General features: G+C 36.9%; 1 protein-coding gene across 7 annotated transcripts in view; it reads left to right on the top strand.

The window, feature by feature from the left end:
* The first annotated feature begins 803 nt into the window (after positions 1 to 803).
* Positions 804 to 19,869, top strand: part of LOC106873829 (pleckstrin homology domain-containing family H member 2) — a 719,935-nt gene continuing 700,869 nt past the window's right edge. For 4 of the 7 annotated variants that reach the window (XM_089353814.1, XM_089353811.1, XM_089353808.1 and 1 more), the window contains exon 1: positions 804 to 1,175. The gene's annotated coding sequence lies outside the window, so the exon portion shown is untranslated. Of the gene's footprint in view, positions 1,194 to 19,869 lie in introns of all 7 variants that reach the window. The other 3 variants (XM_089353813.1, XM_089353812.1, XM_089353810.1) reach the window with 2 other exon arrangements.

Here is a 19,869-nt window from a genome sequence, read left to right as displayed (position 1 = left end):
TGTATAATAATAATGATGATGATAATAATTTATTATTATTATTATTATTGTTGTTGTTATTATTATTATCATTATCAATATTATTATTATCATTATTATTATATACACCCACTCCCACACACAAAACACACACAAACTCATGTGTACCCTGATAATTTTAGTTGATATAGCTTTCTGTCTACCTGCCTCCTGTTTATGACTTTTATTGCAAAAGACTTTGGTCTGTTTAATTTTAACTCACCTGGAGAAATTTGAAATTTGTTTTAAGAAGGCAGAGGTCACAAAGACACACAGACACACACACATAATAAACACCCATCCATGAATAACTACACACACACACACACACACACACACACACACATACACACATTGCATTCCCATGACATGTCTGCAGCCATCTATTGAAAAGTCAAGAATAGATTGAGAAGCCATATCTTTAGCAACTTACATGTAAAAGTATATAAGTTTTTGGGGACTGTACAACATGGGTGTGGTTCTAGCAGAGAAGCAGACAGAAATTCTGGGTATTGGTGATAGTGATGATGGCGATGGTTGTGGTAGTGGAATAGGGTGGGAAATGGTACTGCTGTTACTTTGAGGTGCTGCTATTTGAAAAAAAAAAAAACAATAAAAAAATCATATTACATGTCCTTTACTTCTTTTACAGCTGTGTTTCTTTCTCCCCCCTTCACCTTTCTCCATATTGTGTTTCCTCATCACTTTCTTCCTCCCCTCCTACCTCTGTCTTTCTTTGTCTCTCTCTCTCTACCCCTGATTTCATACCTCCCCCACCTAACTCTACTACTACTACTATTTCTTCTATGGCACCTAGTATTAGTTACTGAATGGTGGTAGTGATGTTTGGCTATGTGTTGAAGCTAAAAGCTTTGTGAAGCAAACTACTATATATATATGTGTCCATATACATACATACATGTGTATGTATACATATACATACACATACACATATATATATCTATATATACATCCATACACATATATATGTATATGTATAGGTATGTAGGTATGTGTATCTGTCTGCCTGTTTAGTTCATAGCTGGGGAGAAGGAAGGCAAGTCGGTTTTAAAGAATGCTGCTGGCTTTATTACCCTGGGGCAGACAAAATTAAGGGATTTGAACCCCTTAAATGACGGAACACCAGAAACAATGGAGTAAGTCTATTGTCTATTGTAAACATGCATTCTACCCTTAAATCTTTGGTCCACTTTTTCACCATTCCACTGGCTTTGTTTCTAAAACCACAAGAATAATGATTTATTTTATTGTCTCATATTTGATTTATTTATTCTTGAAGAAAGGATTTTTTTTGTGATAGATTTTGGTATTTCTAGATTATTTTTGTAATTATTTTGTTGTTTGGTTTGGTCTTTATCAGATTAATTTTTATATCAGGTATCATCATCATCATCATCTTTATCATCACCATCATCATCACTGTCATCTTCATCATCATCATCATCATCGTTATCATCATCATTATAGTTACCATTTTTGTCATTGTCATCATAATCACCACTGTCATCATCATCATCATCATCATCATCATCGTCGTCGTCGTCATCAACATCATAATCATAATCAACATGTTGAATGCAGATGTTTAGCAGCAAGCAACATCTGCTATCCATTTCCAGTTCTTGGTTGGAACCAGTTGATCTTTTTTTTTTCTTCTTTTTCGTTTCTTTTCAGTTAGATCCTTGGATATAATTCATAACTCGTGTGAAGGATTCTTTACACAGTATTAATATTATTATCAATATTATCATTGTTAAGGCGGCAAACCTGGCACAATCTCCTTCTCTTGATCGTTCAAGTCTTGTTCAACATTTATTGTCACTCGTCCAGCTTCACCCTCTTCGTTATATACTTCGTTAGCAGAGTGATTTTCTTCCTTTTCGCTTTCTTCATTTCCTGCCCCTTCCTTTCCACTTTCTACTACTGTTGCTTCATACTCTTCCTGTTGTTATTACCATTATTATTTAATGATGATGATGATATAAATAATAATAATAATAATAATAATAATAATAATAATAATAATAATAATAATAAGTACCTGTTGAATGACTAAAGTTGATGAAATTGGCTTACCCCTCCTCTAAAATTGCGGGCCTTGTGCCAAAATTTGAAAACATTATTATTTTGGCAGACAAGGTGGCAAGCCGACAGAATCGTTAGCACATCAGGCAAAATGCTTAGTGGCATTTTGTTTGTCTTTACATTCTGAGTTCAAATTTCGCCGGGGGTTTGCTTTGCCTTTTATACTTTCAGGGGGTCGATAAAATAAGTACCAGCTGGACACTGGGCTCAATATAATCGACTTACACTTCCCTTAAGACTACTGGCCTTGTGCCAAAATATGAAACCAATTTTATTATTAGTGGCAGAACCTTTAGCATGCTGAGCTACATTTTTGTCTATTGTTATGTTCTAAGTTCAATTTCCACTGAAGTTGACTTTGCCTTTCATCCTTTTGGGGGTCAATAAAATAAGTACCAGTTCTGCACTGGAGCTGATTTAATCGACATAGCTCCTCTTCCAAAACCTGCTGGTCTTGTGCAAAAATTTGAAACAATTATTACTATTATTGTTGCTGTTCTTGTTGTTGTTGTTAGAATCATTAGCATGCTGGACAAAATGCATAGCAGCATTTTGTCTATCTTTAGTTCTAAGTTCAAATTTGCCTTTCATCCTTTCAGGGTCGATAAATTAAGTACCAGTTGCGTACTGAGGTCGATCTAATTGACTGCCCTCGCCTCGTCCAAAATTTCAGGCCTTGTGCCTATAATAGAAAGGGTTATTGTTATTGTTATTATTATTATTATTATTATTATTATTATTATTAGGAGTGATGCAGTAACTGAATCATTAAGGCTTCTGACAAGCCAGCTCTTTACATTCTGAGTTCAAATCTTTCATCCTTCCCCAGTTGATAAAATGATGTACCAGTCAAGAACTGGGGTCGATATATTTGACTGACCCCCATTCCTAGTACCAAATTTGTGACCTTTTGTCTGTGTTAGAAAATATTATTGCTGGTATACTCTTTTTTTACTTGTTTCAGTCATTTGACTGTGGCCATGCTGGAGCACTGCTATTAGTCGAGCAAATCGACCCCAGGACTTATTCTTTGTAAGCCTAGTACTTATTCTATCGGTCTCTTTTGCCGAACCGCTAAGTTACGGGGACGTAAACACACCAGCATTGGTTGTCAAGCGATGTTGGGGGGACAAACACAAATACACAAACATACACACACACACACACATACAAACACACACATATATATATATATATATACATATATACGATGGGCTTCTTTCAGTTTCCGTCTACCAAATCCACTCACAAGGCTTTGGTCGACCCAAGGCTTTGGTCGACCCAAGGCTTTGGTCGACCCAAGGCTATAGTAGAAGACACTTGCCCAAGGTTCCACGCAGTGGGACTGAAGCCAGAACCATGTGGTTCGTAAGCAAGCTACTTACCACACAGCCACTCCTACTCCTATGTCACAATGCAAAATATAAGTTTTAGGGTTCAGTTTTTTGTTAAAGTCATCTCACTTCAATGATACTGTAAATAAGACTTGGAAAGGCATGCACATCACACAGTCCCTTTAACTTTTCTCTCTTCCAAAACATAAGGCCTTCATTGTTTTACATTGCTGATCCATTTATTCATCATCATCATTTAACATCTGTTTTCCATGCTGGCATGGGTTGGACGGTTTGACTGGAGCTGACCAGCTGAAGTGCTGCATGTGTTCTATATCTGTTTTGGCATGGTTTCAACATGGGTGTGTGTGTGTGTTATGTTTTCAATATATGTTTGTATATATGAAAGTCGCAAGCTGGCAGAATTGGTAGCATACTAGGAAAAATGCTTTGTGCCATTTATTTAGTCTTCATGTTCTGAGTTTAAATTCTGCTGAAGTTGACTTTGCCTTTCATCATTTTGGGGTCGTGTGGTAAGTAGCTTGCTTACCAACCACATGGTTCCGGGTTCAGTCCCACTGCGTGGCACTTTGGGCAAGTGTCTTATACTATAGCCTCGGGCCAACCAAAGCCTTGTGAGTGAATTTGGTAGACAAAAACTGAAAGAAGCTTGTCGTATATATGTATTTATATGTATGTGTGTGTATGTATGTTTGTGTGTCTGTGTTTGTCCCCCCTTCATCGCTTGACAACCGATGCTGGTGTGTTTACGTCCCCGTGACTTAGCGGTTCGGCAAAAAGAGACCGATAGAATAAGTACTAGGCTTCCAAAGAATAAGTCCTGGGGTTGATTTGCTTGACTAAAGGTGGTGCTCCAGCATGGCCGCAGTCAATGACTGAAACAAGTAAAAGAGTAAAAGAGTACCAGTTGAAATAAGTACCAGTCAATGTAACTCACTTACCCCTCCCCTAAAATTGCTGGCCCAGTGCCAAAATTTGAAACCGATATATGTTTGTATGTATGAGTGTTCATGTTTGTGTATGGATATGTGAGTGGACATATGCATATGTAGGAGTGTATACACGTGTATGTGTGTACATGTCTGTACATTTGAACCAGTCATAGACAGCCTACAGACTGTCTGATGACAAGCCATGTCTCATGTGGCTCCCTTCTCAAGAATAGTTACTCATGGCTGTCTTTGAATGTAGAAATTTGTATAAATATCTGGAATTATTCACCTGGTGGTAATGATTTGGTAATTACTGCTGATACTTCTATAAAGTATATGCTTACCTCTCCTCACACTAGCAATAGAGTACCTGAGAAGACATTACTCGGTAATTAAATAATTAAAGTTAAAATTTTTAATCGCTACCTTAATTCAAAATTTCAATATTTCCTAGGAATTAACATGGACATGCATTAAAATTGAAACACTAAATATTTTTCTTGTATAATTTTTATATTGAAGAAGGGAAAAAACATTTTTATTCTTTTATTCTTTCTTTTATTCCTTTATTTGTTTCAGTCATTTGACTGCAGCCATGCTGGAGCACCGCCTTTAGTCAAACAAATCGACTCCAGGACTTATTCTTTGTAAGCCTAGCCTAGTACTTATTCTATTGATCTCTTTTGCTGAACCACTAAGTTACGGGGACATAAACACACCAAAATTGATTGTCAAGCGATGGTAGGGAGACAAACACAGACACACAAACATATATATATATATATGTATATATATATATGACAAGCTTCTTTCAGTTTCTGTCTACCAAATCCATTCTCGAGGCTTTGGTCAGCCTGAGGCTAAAGGAGAAGACACTTGCCCAAGACGCCACGCAGTGGGATTGAACCTGGAACTTCGTATAAAAATGTTTATCATATTAAGTTTATACATTCAGCCAGTGTATATATGTGCGTGCATGTTTGAATATGTATGTTTCTCTCTCTTTCTCTGTCTGTCTGTCTGTCTGTCTGTCTGTCTCTCTCTCTATATATATATCAGTATATATATATATATATATATGTGTGTGTGTGTGTCTCTCTCTCTCTCTCTATATATATATATAAGTATATATATATATATATATATATATATATATATATATATATATATATATATATGTGCATGTGTATATATAATATGTACATATTCTTACATACATATATATGTGCACACATACACACACACACACACACACACACACACACTTTTGACTATATGAACTGAAGTTGTTAAACATTTTTATTCTAATATTTTTCTTCTTAATCAGTATAAAAAATTGCACAGGAAAAAAATCATTTCAATTTAATGCATGTCTGTGTTAATTCACAGCAACATTGAAATTTTGAATTAAGGTAGCAATTAAATTTACATATATATCTTGCATGTATGTATATATCTGCATACACACATATTTGTATGTATGTATGTATGTATGTATGTATGTATGTAATGTATGTATGTATGCATGTATGTAATGTATGTATGTATGTATGTATGTATGTACATATGGTTCAGTGATTAGATCATCAGGCTTTAAATCTTGAGGTCGGAAGTTCAATTCTTGGACCAGGCTGTGTTTTGTGTTCTTGAGCAAGACACTTTATTTCATGTTGCTCCAGTTCACTCAACTATAGAAATGAGTTGCAGCATCACTGGTGCCAAGCTGTATTAGCCTTTGCTTTTCCCTTGGATCACATCGATGGCATGGAGATGGGAGGCTGGTATGCATGGGCAACTGCTGGTCTTCCACAAAAAAACCTTACCCAGACTTGTGCCTCAGATAGGAACTTCCTAGGTGCAATTCCTTCATCATTTGTGACTGAAGGAGGTCTTTTTCCTTTTATATATATATGTACATATTTGTGTGTGAATGTATATATATATATATATTACTTGCTGAGTCTAAAGGAAGAAGCAGTATCCATAATCCCTGCAGGCTCTCCAAGACCAGGGAGGTTGATGCTTTTAATGTTCCACTTAAACTGAAACCAGTATTACTGTCTGCACTAAGTTGGCACGCTGGCAGAATCATTGGCACACTGGACAAAATGCTTATTGACGTATTGTCTGTCTTTATGTTCTGAGTTCAAATTCTGCTGAGGTTGACTAAAAATCAGTTGAACACTGCTAAGTACCAGTTGAATACTGGGGTCAATGTAATCGACTAGCCCCGTACCCCAGAATTACTGGCCTTGTAGCAAAATTTGAAACCAGTATTTATTTAATCAATTGTTATAAGAAAGTTAATTAAGACACTGTTTCAACAGTGAGCAGTGAGGTGATACTACTATAGCTATGAGGGGGTACTCCTTTAGCTGTGAAATGGTACTGCCAGAGCAGTGGGGAGGTACTGATATAGCAATGAGGTGGTGTGACCATAGCTGTAATAGTATTACAGGTACCAGGTTCAGTCTCACTGCATGGTATGTTGGGCAAGTGTCTTCTGCAGTAGCCTCAGGCTAACCAAAACCTTATGAGCAGATTTGATAGACGAAACTGAAAGAAGCCTATCGTGTGTGTGTGTGTGTGTGTGTGTGTGTGTGTGTGTCTTTGTGTCTGAGTTTGTCACTCCCATCACTTGACAACTGGTGTCAGTGTGTTTATATCTCCTATAACTTAGCAGTTCAGCAAACAGGTCCGATAGAATAATCACTAGGCTTCAAAAGAAAATAAGTACCTGGGTCGATAAGTTTGACTAAAATTCCTCAAGGCAGTGCCCTGGCTTGGCTGCAGTCTAATGACTGAAACATGTAAAAGATAAAAGATAGCATTATTGTTGGTTGGTCTTATGTCAGTTCTAAAAGAGCCAATCTATGATCAAAACTGTTCCAGCCATGACCATCCCATCTCTTTGAAAATAAAGATCAAGGATTATATTATTTAATTTGCTTCCTTTATTTAAAAAACAGTAGTGTATGATTTCAGAAAGATTTGGCTGCTCTTTCTATCATGTTAAATGACTACTTAAAGATTCTCTTGTTTACCTGATGGCATTGTTGGTGTTGGTTGTAGTGGTGTTGTTATGGTGATGTTGTTGTGACTGTGTTGGTTATAATGTTACTGTGGTGGTGCACAATTTATTTTTAATGACAATATTTTGTTGTGAGTGTTATGATTATGGTACATGATTTATTTTACAAAATATCGTTTTTGTGTTTTTAGTTCCCAGCTAAATTAATCTATTTTCATCCTAATCATCATTATTATTATTCCATCCATTTTTCCCTTGCTTGCTTGCATGGGTTGAATGGTTTGGCCTTCTCAAATGCAGTGTCTCCCTAATTGTTATGTTCCTTTGCCATCTCCATTATGAAATTCAATATCCTGAGATCATCTTTCATTACTTCTACCCATGTTTTTCTTGGTCTTCCTCATCAATAGATTCCTTCCACTCTGATCTCTGACACTTCCTATTCCATTTGTCATCATCAGAGCACATTACATAATCATACCAATGCAGTGATCTCTCTTGCATTCTACATGTCAATTTTTTTTTGTTTCATCTCATGTATGCCTTGTTGTTCATGTACACCAACATTGCACATCTAGTGGAGTGTGCTCCTTTCATTTCTTTACTGTCTTTCTCACACCCTTTACATTCAGTACTCTTATCCTACTGCCATATCCTTCAAAATTACCATGCTTCTTGAAATTCATCAACAGTACACCTGATGCACCTCACACACCCATTTCTTCTGGGGTTTTTTTCCTGAGACTTATTCACTGTTTACTTCCTGTGCATATTCTATGTACTTTTTCTGATGAGTTGTGGTGCACCTGAGTACTGTATCTTATTATGCAGCATCACAGTTAACAAACAAGCATCGTACAATTTACCATATATTCTGGCATGCAAGTCAAATTATTCAGGCGAACATTTACAGCCCCAAAATGATAAATTGACTTATACATGAAGTTAACTTTGGAGGACCAAAAATTACATGTGAAACGGCAGCAGAATTTGAAAAAATAATGATGATATTTGAATGTTTACACAACAGGTTTACACTGTATACTATGTTGGCTTGTTTGCCAAAATATAAGGTACTTTTTACTTGATAAGAAACTCCCTTTCTTATCAGCTGAGACTATAGGACCCCTAACTTTTACAACCCTATTCTTATTATAGTAGTGGTGGAGGGTATTGTGAAAAAAAAAACTCTCCTCCACTGCTAATTAGCTTGCCTAGGTGACAGAAGCTATCAACTAATTCTATGGAGCCTTCTGAGTATTGAAAGGAATTTATTTAACAACTGCACTGACTGCTAACTACTCCCATGCATTTACCACATCAAAATCTTTATTTGCTGCCAGCCTGCCTGTGATCTCAGTACATCTCATGTGCACCCATAGTTCACACTGGATACACTATGTGGAGTTCCTACTTACTCCTTCACTACATATCAAACATGGTATTTCCCTGATGGCAGCAGGTTTCTGTCTTCTTTCTTACTTTCTAAAACTTTACTCTTTGCCAAGTTTATTTAGAATCAAAGCCTCTTGATTCTAGGTTTTGTTGCCTTGCCAAAATAGAATACTGTACTCTGTCACCAAATATATCTATTTATTTGTGATTTCTCAATGTATACATACTTTTATATAAGAATGGACTTACTGATATTTATTATTGAATGTACTTATCTTAAATTTACATTGCATATACATACATATCTTTTCGTATTGATTTAGTTTTGTATATTTTTTCTTTGAGTTTGGTTAAATTTGTGTAGAAGCTGTAGGAATGGACAAAATATTTAGCATTAGTTTTGATTTTAAATCTCAACATATTTCATGTTTTGCTTTATCTTTTTTTTTTATTTTTAATTGTTTCAGAGTTAATTAAATGAATGTAACTAATACGTTCAGAATTAATTAATGAAACATAGTTCTTTGCTCACATTTTAAATTATAACATTAAAATACAAAGAAACAGAAATAGAAAGGAAAAAACAGGGGTGAGATGAAACCACAGATGATGACAATGATGATGATAGGGAATTGTGTATAATAGACAATTAGCACTGCTGTTTTAAGGTATGGGTACACCAGGCAGTTGCCTGGGGACTTTACATGTCTAGGGGCCCAATTCTGATCTATGTACTTTGTGGCTTGCTACCAATAAATAAATACTGTAGAGTCCAATGTGTTGATTTGTCAGGGGCATATAATGCCGCTAAGCCAGCTCTGATAGTGAGTGGTTTCAGACTGTTGATATATGGAAGCAAGTACCACATCTCCACTCTTTCTTTCCACTTTGTTACAAGGGTATTCAGTGTTCCACCACCCTTGTTGGTGGAGGTTTCATAAGCTGACCACCACCACCACCACTAGCAGTATCACCACCACTGACACCACCACCACCACCACCACCGGCACCACCACTGCCACCGCCACTGCCACCACCACCACCACCACCACCATTATTATCATGCATGAGCATGATAATATAACCCAACACCAGCTATGGGTGCTGCCTTCAGAAATTTGGCTTCACTGATGAGGAAATAATGATATGATTTATAGATATAGATCAGAGAAAAGATAGAAAAATATATTAGAAGGATCACTTTCTAATGGTCAGATGAAAAAGGATAAATGGCTGAAATGCTGGATTCTTCATTCCTCATGGCAACTGAACTGATTAACCACTTGTATGAATCCCCTGCCTCTCTCTCTCCTTATATTTTATTCTTTTACATGTTTTAGTCATTTGACTGCAGTCATGCTGGAGCACTACCTTAAAGGGTTTTAGTTAAAAAAATTGACCCCTGGACTTACTGTTTGTAAGCCTAGTACCTATTCCATTGGTCGTTTTTGCTAAACTGCTAAGTTACGGGTACATAAACACACCAACATCAGTTGTCAAGTGATGGTGGCAGGGAGACAAAAATAGATACACACACATACATATATATGTATGTATATACAACAGGCTTTTTTCAGTTTCTGTCTACCAAATCCACTTACAAGGTTTTGGCCAGCCTGAGGTTATAATAGAAGACACTTGCCCAAGGTATCGTGCAGTGGGACTGAACCTGGAACCATGTGGTTGAAGCAAGCTTCTTACCACACAGCCATGCCTGCACCTATGCTATATTATCCCTTTAGTGTTCAAATCACTCTGTCAAATGTAATACTTGTTTATTCACATTGTTTTCAATTAATCAAGTATTACCTTGTATCTTTGAGATTCCAATGAGGATGATGTTGATCATCATCATTTAACATCTGTTTTCCATGGTACATGTGAGAGGCTGGATCTGGTTGGTTCGAGCATAAAACAGGGAAACATTTTGGGGCCTGATATGGCCAGTTTACATGCTTAAAAGCTTAACAGTCATCTCTTCTTGGCAGTAACACTCCTTCTATTATCACACACACACACACCTTTGGTTCTTTTTCATTTATTTTTGATTCTGAATATTCAAATTGATTACATAATAGGCTCAGGTGTGGCTGCAGGGTTAGAAGCTTGCTTCCCAACTACATGGTCCTGGGTTCAGTCCCACTACTGTGTGGCACTATGGGTAAGTGTCTTCTACTATAGCCTCAGGTTGACCAAAGCTTTGTGAGTGGATTTGGTAGAAGCCCTGGCACTCGTGCCAGTGGCATGTGAACAAAACATTGGACTGACTCCTGTGCAGGTGGCATGTAAAAAACACCATTTGAGCGTGGCCGTTGCCAGTACCGCCAGACTGGCCCTCATGCCGATGACACGTAAAAAGCACCCACTACACTCTCGGAGTGGTTGGCACCCCCTCATATATATATTTATATATATATATGTGTGTGTATGTGTGTGGAAGCACAATGGCCCAGTGGTTAGGGCAGCGGACTCACGGTTGGAGGATCGAAGTTTTGATTCCCAGATCGGGCGTTGTGTGTGTTTATTGATTGAAAACACCTAAAGCTCCATGAGGCTCCGGCAGGGGGTGGTGGTGATCCCTGTTGTACTCTTTCACCCCAACTTTCTCTCACTCTTTCTTCCTGTTTCTTGAGTAACGCTGCGATGGACAGGCGTCCTGTCCAGCTGGGGGGAACACATATACCATAGAAACCAGGAAACCGGGCCTATGAGCCTGGCTAGGCTTGAAGAGGGTGAAAGAAGAAGAATATATATACACACACACATACATATACATGAGGGGGTACAGGGCTGAAAAGTTACTGACTTTAAGGGTATCATCAAAGGCTTGGTTGGAGGCCCAACTGAGTTCTTTAAAAGGGCTTACAAAAACTGAAGAACTGCTGCAATAAGTGTGTGAATCTGAGAGGGGAATATGTTGAATAAAATCATAATTAACTGATCCTCTTGTATTTTCTTTCACCCGAAGCCAGAACTTCTCAGCATCCCCTCGTGAATTCATGTGTGTGTTTGCACTTATGTTTGTGTTTGTCCCCGAGCACCATTTGACAACAAGTGTTGGTTTGTTTATGTCCTTGTAACTTAGCAATTTGGCAAAAGAGACTCATAAGACGACTGTTAGACTTTAAACAAAAATTTTTTTTTAAAGCACTGGGGTCAATTTTTTCGACTGGATTCTTCTAGATAATGTTCCAGCATGGTCACTGTCTAATGACTGAAGTAATAAACAAAAAAAGAAATAAGACAAAAGGTTCACGATTAGAATATCTTTGATCATAATTTTTCTTAAACAGGACTTACCAGGAGCTACACAACAGCAACAACAATAACAACTACGAAACACAATAATATTGATAAGTCTGTATTGTTTATGCTACCCACACTTACTGTGATGATAACCATCTCAACTCATGGTAGTTCTTCTCGCTCATAATACCGTATTGTGGAACTAGAGAAATTATTTTGTTCCATAGAGATATTATCAAGCACATGTTGACTGATGGATATCACTTTCCGATAATAATCTATTTGGTTATTTCCTTAAATAATTAATTTGAGGTTATCGGATCTTGGAACTTTCAGGGCATAAAAAAAAAAGGCATAATTGTGTTTGTGTATTTACACATGTGTGTATTTGTACTTGTGTGTGTGTGTGAGTGTGTGTGTGTGTATATATATATATATATATATATAAGATATGCATCAATATATAATGTGTGTACATATATATCTATATATATGTGTGTGTGTGTATCATCATCATCATCATCGTTTAACGTCCGCTTTCCATGCTAGCATGGGTTGGACGACTTGACTGAGGACTGGTGAAACCGGATGGCAACACCAGGCTCCAATCTAAATTTGGCAGAGTTTCTACAGCTGGATGCCCCTCCTAACGCCAACCACTCGGAGAGTGTAGTAGGTGCTTTTACGTGTCACCTGCACGAAGGCGAGTTAGGCGATACTGGCAACGGCCACGCTCGAAATGGTGTCTTTTATGTGCCACCCGCACAAGCCAGTCCAGGGGCACTGGCAACGATCTCGCTTGGAAATCCTACGGAAGCCAGTCAGGCGGTACTGGCAACGGCCACGCTCAAAATGGTATATATAAATATATATATATATATATATATAGTAACAGTATTAATAAAATAGGAGATAGAATGTGTAAAAGACTATGGATAACAACAGATAATCAAAAATGTGCCAGTGCTTTACTCATCATCCACTTATACATTTTGTACAATTTCTCCATTATATATATATATATATATATATAAATATATATATATATATATATAACAAATAATAAATGAGTATATGCATATATACGTACAGGTATGTGCATACCTACATCTACCTGTATATATAGGTGCATATCTGGGTACAGGACATTGCAAACAAAACGTAGACAAGAAAATAATAATAACCAGAGTGCAGAAAACACACAAGCCACATAGAGAACATTTTCCTTCACACACACATATACGCACACACACACACACACACACACACACACATATATATATATATACACACACACACACACACACACACATATATATATATATATATACAGACATATAGTGGTTGTCTACTCCTTACACAAAGTTTGACCACCTCCTGCCCCTACACCTTAGCCCGTTCATGGCATCTGATTTGGCTTTTTAAACCAGACAGTGTTTTAAAAAAACACCCACACAGATTGCACCTCTGATTTGCACTACCAATACGTGCAAGTTAGTTCTGCTCATTGTGGATCTTAACATGTCTTTTAAGACCCCCATTGGATTTGCAAACCCTCTGGCACACACCACATTCAAACGTGTGCACAGGCATATAATCAGAATAGCTGATTGAAGTTTGTTTTCCATGGGTTCTCAAGTGAGATTTGAGGCCAGCCAAAGACAGACATGGTCTGTCACAGACGGTGCACACAAAAAGGTCCTTGTCATTCACCTTCTCGATCTTTACATTTTTCCTTAAATATCTCTTGAGCCCTGCTTGCATCATCCTGGCTTCTTCAAACGCTTTCACTCCACTCCACACCCTTGTTCGCCATCCAACTCGTTGGCGATTTTCATTCTCTGTCTTCCCTTCTTTGGACTTTTCCAATATTTCTGACGAAGATCTCTGCTCGAAACGTTAAATCCTTTCTTTTTTCTTTCCTTTCCAGAGCGTCCAATAACACTGTACTTATTCCACGTCCTCGCATTGTTTTTTCGTGTTTTTTCTTGCTTGTTCATGTTGAAATTGTTTATATATACTTATATATATATATATATATATATATTTATGTACACATAAATATATATACATCTATATGTGTGTGTGTATATATATATATATATATATATATATATATATATATATAAATATAATTTAAATACTTTGGGAAAATCAATTTCCAGATCAATCAGGTACAACCCTTCATCATATCTTGGGGTCTTATTTATCATATATCTATATCTTTATCTAGAAATATACAAAGTATCTAATAAAAGTCAATAATAATTCAGCTTTTTGGGATTAATAGATATGTGGGTATTCTATTTCAGATAATAGAAAAAAAAAAAATAACCTAATGAGTATATCTGAAAGTATGTATGGTATCCATTTGCACATCACGAAATAATATTTAAGGGGATGTAACCATTATACCAGCAGGGTATATACTATACTTCCTTAATTATCTCCTACTTTAATTAACACTTAAATTAATTAATTGTATATGTATAAATATATATACATCTTATTAATAGTTATGGCCAAGCCAACAGGGCAGTCCAAAAAATAGGACGAATGCTGCTGTTGATTAGCTCCAAGAGGCCATCGCCTCTAGCTAGCTATGTGGCACATGAACCTGTGTCCTTTATAACCTTCGAGCAGGGAAGGTCAGCCACTTCCCTTTGCTGGTTTGACATCTACAGGCTAGTTTCAGGGTGTATGCATATATATAGAGAGAGACTTAGAAATATTAATATTTCTATTTTTGAAAACCAGTGGATGTATTCCACTGAATACATAAGTAAATAATTTTTCGTACAGATGGTCAGTAGCAATGCCTGTTGGTTCGGTTGCCCTACAGACTTATTCTTTGTAAGCCTAGTACTTATTCTTTTGGGCTCTTTTGCCGAACCGCTAAGTTACGGGACATAAACACACCAGCATTGGTTGTCAAGCGATGTTGGGGGGACTAACATAGACACACAAACATATATATATATATATGTATATTTACATATATATGATGGGCTTCTTTCACTTTCCGTCTACCAAATCCACTTACAAGGCTTTGGTTGCCCTGAGGCTATAGTAGAAGACACTTGCCCAATGTGCCACACAGTGAGATTGAACCCGGAACCATGTGGTTCGTAAGCAAGCTACTTACCACACAGCCACTCCTACGCCTATATATACATTTACACATCGGTATGTACAATTATATGTGCATATCTGTATCTATACGTGTGTGTGTGTGTGTGTGTGTGTGTGTGTGTGTGTGTGTGTGTGTGTGTGTGTGATAGACCAGAGTACATATACCTCCAAAGTGCATTACACTAAATACAAATAGTAACCTCAATTATGTAATAAGATGTGGAGAACAAAATTCAATAAAATGATATCATCATTGTAATTAGAAGACAAAAATCTCCATGCAAGGATGTTTACAATCTAAAAACAACAAGCAAATGAAGCACATTCAATATCAACTAATCCAAATTTTGAAAAATAAAGTTGGTGTTAACTGGTGCTTTCTGCTGTAGAGACCATGTCACAGTAGACATCAAAATTAGGTGCAGTCCTTCATCTTACTAGCTTTCATCAAACCATCAAACCCAAGTCAGCATGGAAAAGAGACATTAAATGATGGTGTGATATAGACAATATATGAATTTTGCTCTAAAAGCCCATATGAAGATGTCTCTTATGGTAGCTGCCACAGTATAGTTTGTTCTAACAGAACCTCTACATTTAAGTGGGGATAAATAATACCTCTTGATATTAATACTGCTTTTGTTGCTAATAAATATTTTTTAAATGATGATAATGAAAGTCAAAACAGTTAGGAGTGGATCTTGTCTTTAAAGCTTATTGCAGCAAGTAATGGACATGTTTCAGTCTTGTTAGTTGTCATAAACTAGACTTGGAACTAATCACTACATATGTGTGTGTGTGTGTGCATGCATGCACGTGTGTATGTGTGTGTGTGTGTGTGTGTGTTTGTTTGTTTGTGTGCAGAGAGAGTGGATAAGGAATAATGATGTTGATAGAATATGTGATAAAGATGTTGAATATAATATTATCAGATTATAATATTGTCAGATGCTTGGTCAACTGTCAATAGTATTATAACTGTTAGTTTCACCATCTGTTGGTGCATTATGTAATAATATTGATTCACCTTTATACACACACACACACACACACACACATACACAGGTATGCACTTGTATGTATGTGTATGTACATTAGTACATATATATAAGTGTGTGGGGGTGTGTTTCATATATACATATATATATATATATATATATATATATATATATATATATATATATATATATTTATATAATTCTACCATTCCTATTTCACTTAACATATAAAGATAGACAAGATGTTAGCACACTGGCTATAAAATCAAATATTACTGTCATTTTGCATTATATCACTGTATTATAGTTGTTAGACCATTCCTACATTACACATGTAGCTTTTCTTCAGTAAGTCACTGCCCAGCCTATGCTGACTTGAAAACGCAGATGTGAAAGAAAGAACAAATGAACATATTCATGTATAAACACACACACACACACACACACACACACACACACACACACACACACATTGTCTGTAGTTTCTCTATATGGAAAAGAAGCAAACTCTAAAACATTGGGACAGTAATATATATTTAGAAGGTTGATTGTTATGGCAGGTCAAAGAGTGACCATTGAATTCACACCTATAAAGCACTTAGCTGTATAGGTAAGTCACCCATACAGCTAAGCACTTTATAGTTGCAAAACCAATGATCAAACTGGCTGGTCATAACAATCGACCTTCTAAAATATATATATATATAATATAAACGCTGGCAGGAATACATGTGTGCGTGTGTGTGTGTGTGTGTGTGAATGAATGAATGTATGTATGTATGTATGCACATATACATATATATATATATATATATATATATATATATATATATCATTATTAATAAATCTCAGGGTAGCAAAAAAATTTAGAAATTCTTTTTGCTACCAGTGGTCTAGCTATGTATTGCCTCATATTTATGTGTTAATCTTGGCTTTCCTGCTGATGATAGGTGGCCTAGCAAATTATTTTATTTTGCTGAAAATAGTTTGAAACCTACACACACACACACACACACACACACACACATATATACATATATATATATATATATATATATATATATATATATATACGAGGAGCTTCTTTCAGTCTCCGTCTACCAAATCCACTCACAAGGCTTTGCTCAGTCGGAGGCTATAGTAGAAAACACTTGAAAGGCACCATGCAATGGGACTGAACCCAGGACCATGTGGCTGGTAAACAAGCTACTTACCACACAGCCACTCTTGTGCCTATATATATCTACAGGTACAGACCTAGCTTTGTGGTTAAGAAGTTCACTTCCCAACCATATGACTTGGGGTTCAGTCCCATTGTTTAGCATCTTGGGCAAGTGTCTTCCATTATAGCTGTAAGCTGATCAAAGCCTTCTGAGTAGATTTGTGTGTATGTGCGTGTGTGTGTGTGTGTGTGTGTGTGTATTTATACAAAGAATTCATTCATATAGGGCCTTTTTGTTTCTAGTTTTTGAAATAAAACATGTTTTGGATGTTTATTGTTTGATAGACTGGGAGATTATTGTTCCCTCTGGAAAAAAGATGGAGACTAGAAAGGAGTCAGGCTGTAGAAACTTTGCTTCTATGTACTCTTGTCTGACTCATGAAAGCTTGGAAAAGTAGATGTTAAAACAGTGATGATGATATGTGCATGTATAATGGAGATAAATCTACAGTTATTTATTTGAAAAGCTTAGGTGTAGGTATTAATATGATGCATAAGCATCAGATTGTTCCCATAAGCAAATAGAAATAATGATTGAGGTGCCGGTGGCATGTAAAAAGCACCATTCGAGCGTGATCGTTACCAACATCGCCTTACTGGCACTTGTGCAAGTGGCATGTGAAAAGACATTCGAGTGAGGTCGTTGCCAGTGCTGCTGGACTGGCTCCTGTGCAGTTGGCATGTAAAAAACACCATTTGAGTGTGGCTGATGCCAGTACCACTTGACTGGCCCTCATGCCAGTGGCACGTAAAAGCACCCACTACACTCTTGGAGTGGTTGGTGTTAGGAAGGGCATCCAGCTGTAGAAACTCTGCTAGATCAGATTGCAGCTTAGTGCAGACATCTGGTTTCACCAGTCCTCAGTCAAATCGTCCAACCCATGCTAGCATGGAAAGCGGACATTAAACGATGATGATGATGATGATGATGATGATTGAGGATCCTCTTTACAAATTTGTTTCAGGATAATTGCCTTTCATCAGAGATGTAATGCTATTTTTTAGCTAGACAGGTAACTTTGAATCTAAATTTCTATATGTGGAAGTAACTTATATGCATAGAACAGTAACAGTTATCCTGATTTCCATATAAATGCATTAATCACCCACATTAAATTAGATAAAGTGATAATATATTTATAATAATACATTTATAGGTGCAGGTGTGGCTATATGGTAAAAAGCTTGCTTCCCAACCACATGGCTCTGGGTTCAGTCCCACTGCATTGCACTTATGGCAAGTGTCTTCTACTATAGCCTCAGGCCGACCAAAGTCTTGTAAGTGGATTCGGTTGACGGAAAATGAAAGAAGCCTGTTGTGTGTGTGTGTGCGTATATATATATGTGTGTGTGTGTGTGTGTGTGTGTGTGTGTGTGTGTGTATTTGTATGTGTGTCTTTGCATCTGTGCCTGTCCTCCCATCACAGCTTGACAACTGGTGTCAGTGCATTTATGTCCCTGTAACTTACCTGTTTGGCGAAAGTGACCGATAGAATAAGCACTAGGCTTAAAAATAATAAGCCCTGGGTTTGAATTGTTCAACTAAAATCCTTCAAGGCAATACTCCTGCATGGTAGCAATCAAATGACTGAAACAAGCACAAAAATAAAAGAATAGTAAATGCAGCATCATTCAGAATACTTGAGATATATATATATAAAGAGATAAATCTGTAGATGCTTTTTCTCTATTCATTTTCGTTACCAACAACCAGCATGTAACTGCACATCACAGTCTCCCTAGCATTACTTCCTTCCCTATTTACACTCTCTCTTGTCTGTCCCTCTTAGTCATCAATCTGGCTTTTATGTATCTTCTCAGTAATCTTAAACCGAGAAGAATTATCACAACACAGAGTAGAGAGGACTCTATATTCTTGTATGTGTGTCTATACACATGCATGCACCAGAAACACAATATGTATGAGTATATATGTAGCATATGCTTCTGCACAGTATTTCTATCTGTCTATCTATCTATCACTTTATATGTGTGCGTGAGTGTATATTATAGGGTGTAGAAAATGATCCAAACACATTTTTCTTGCGGATGTAGAAATCCTACATAAGCTTTTATTCTTTTACTCTTTTACTTGTTTCAGTAATTTGACTGCGGCCATGCTGGAGCACCACCTTTTAGTCGAGCAAATCGAACCCAGGACTTATTCTTTGTAAGCCTAGTACTTATTCTATCTGTCTCTTTTGCCAAACCGCTAAGTTTTGGAGACGTAAACACACCAACATCATCGGTTGTCAAGTGATGGTTGGGTCACAAACACATGAACATGCACACACACACACACACACACATCACACACACACACACACACATCACACACACACACACACACCACACACACACACACACATCACACACACACACACACACATCACACACACACACACACACACACATAACACACACACACACACAC

This window comes from Octopus bimaculoides, chromosome 6, assembly GCF_046866305.1.
Source record: "Octopus bimaculoides isolate indiv1 chromosome 6, ASM4686630v1, whole genome shotgun sequence".
In the NCBI taxonomy this organism is placed as follows: domain Eukaryota; kingdom Metazoa; phylum Mollusca; class Cephalopoda; order Octopoda; family Octopodidae; genus Octopus; species Octopus bimaculoides.
The sequence above is the reverse complement of the archived record's forward strand: the minus strand, read 5'-3'. Positions and strand labels throughout refer to the sequence as shown.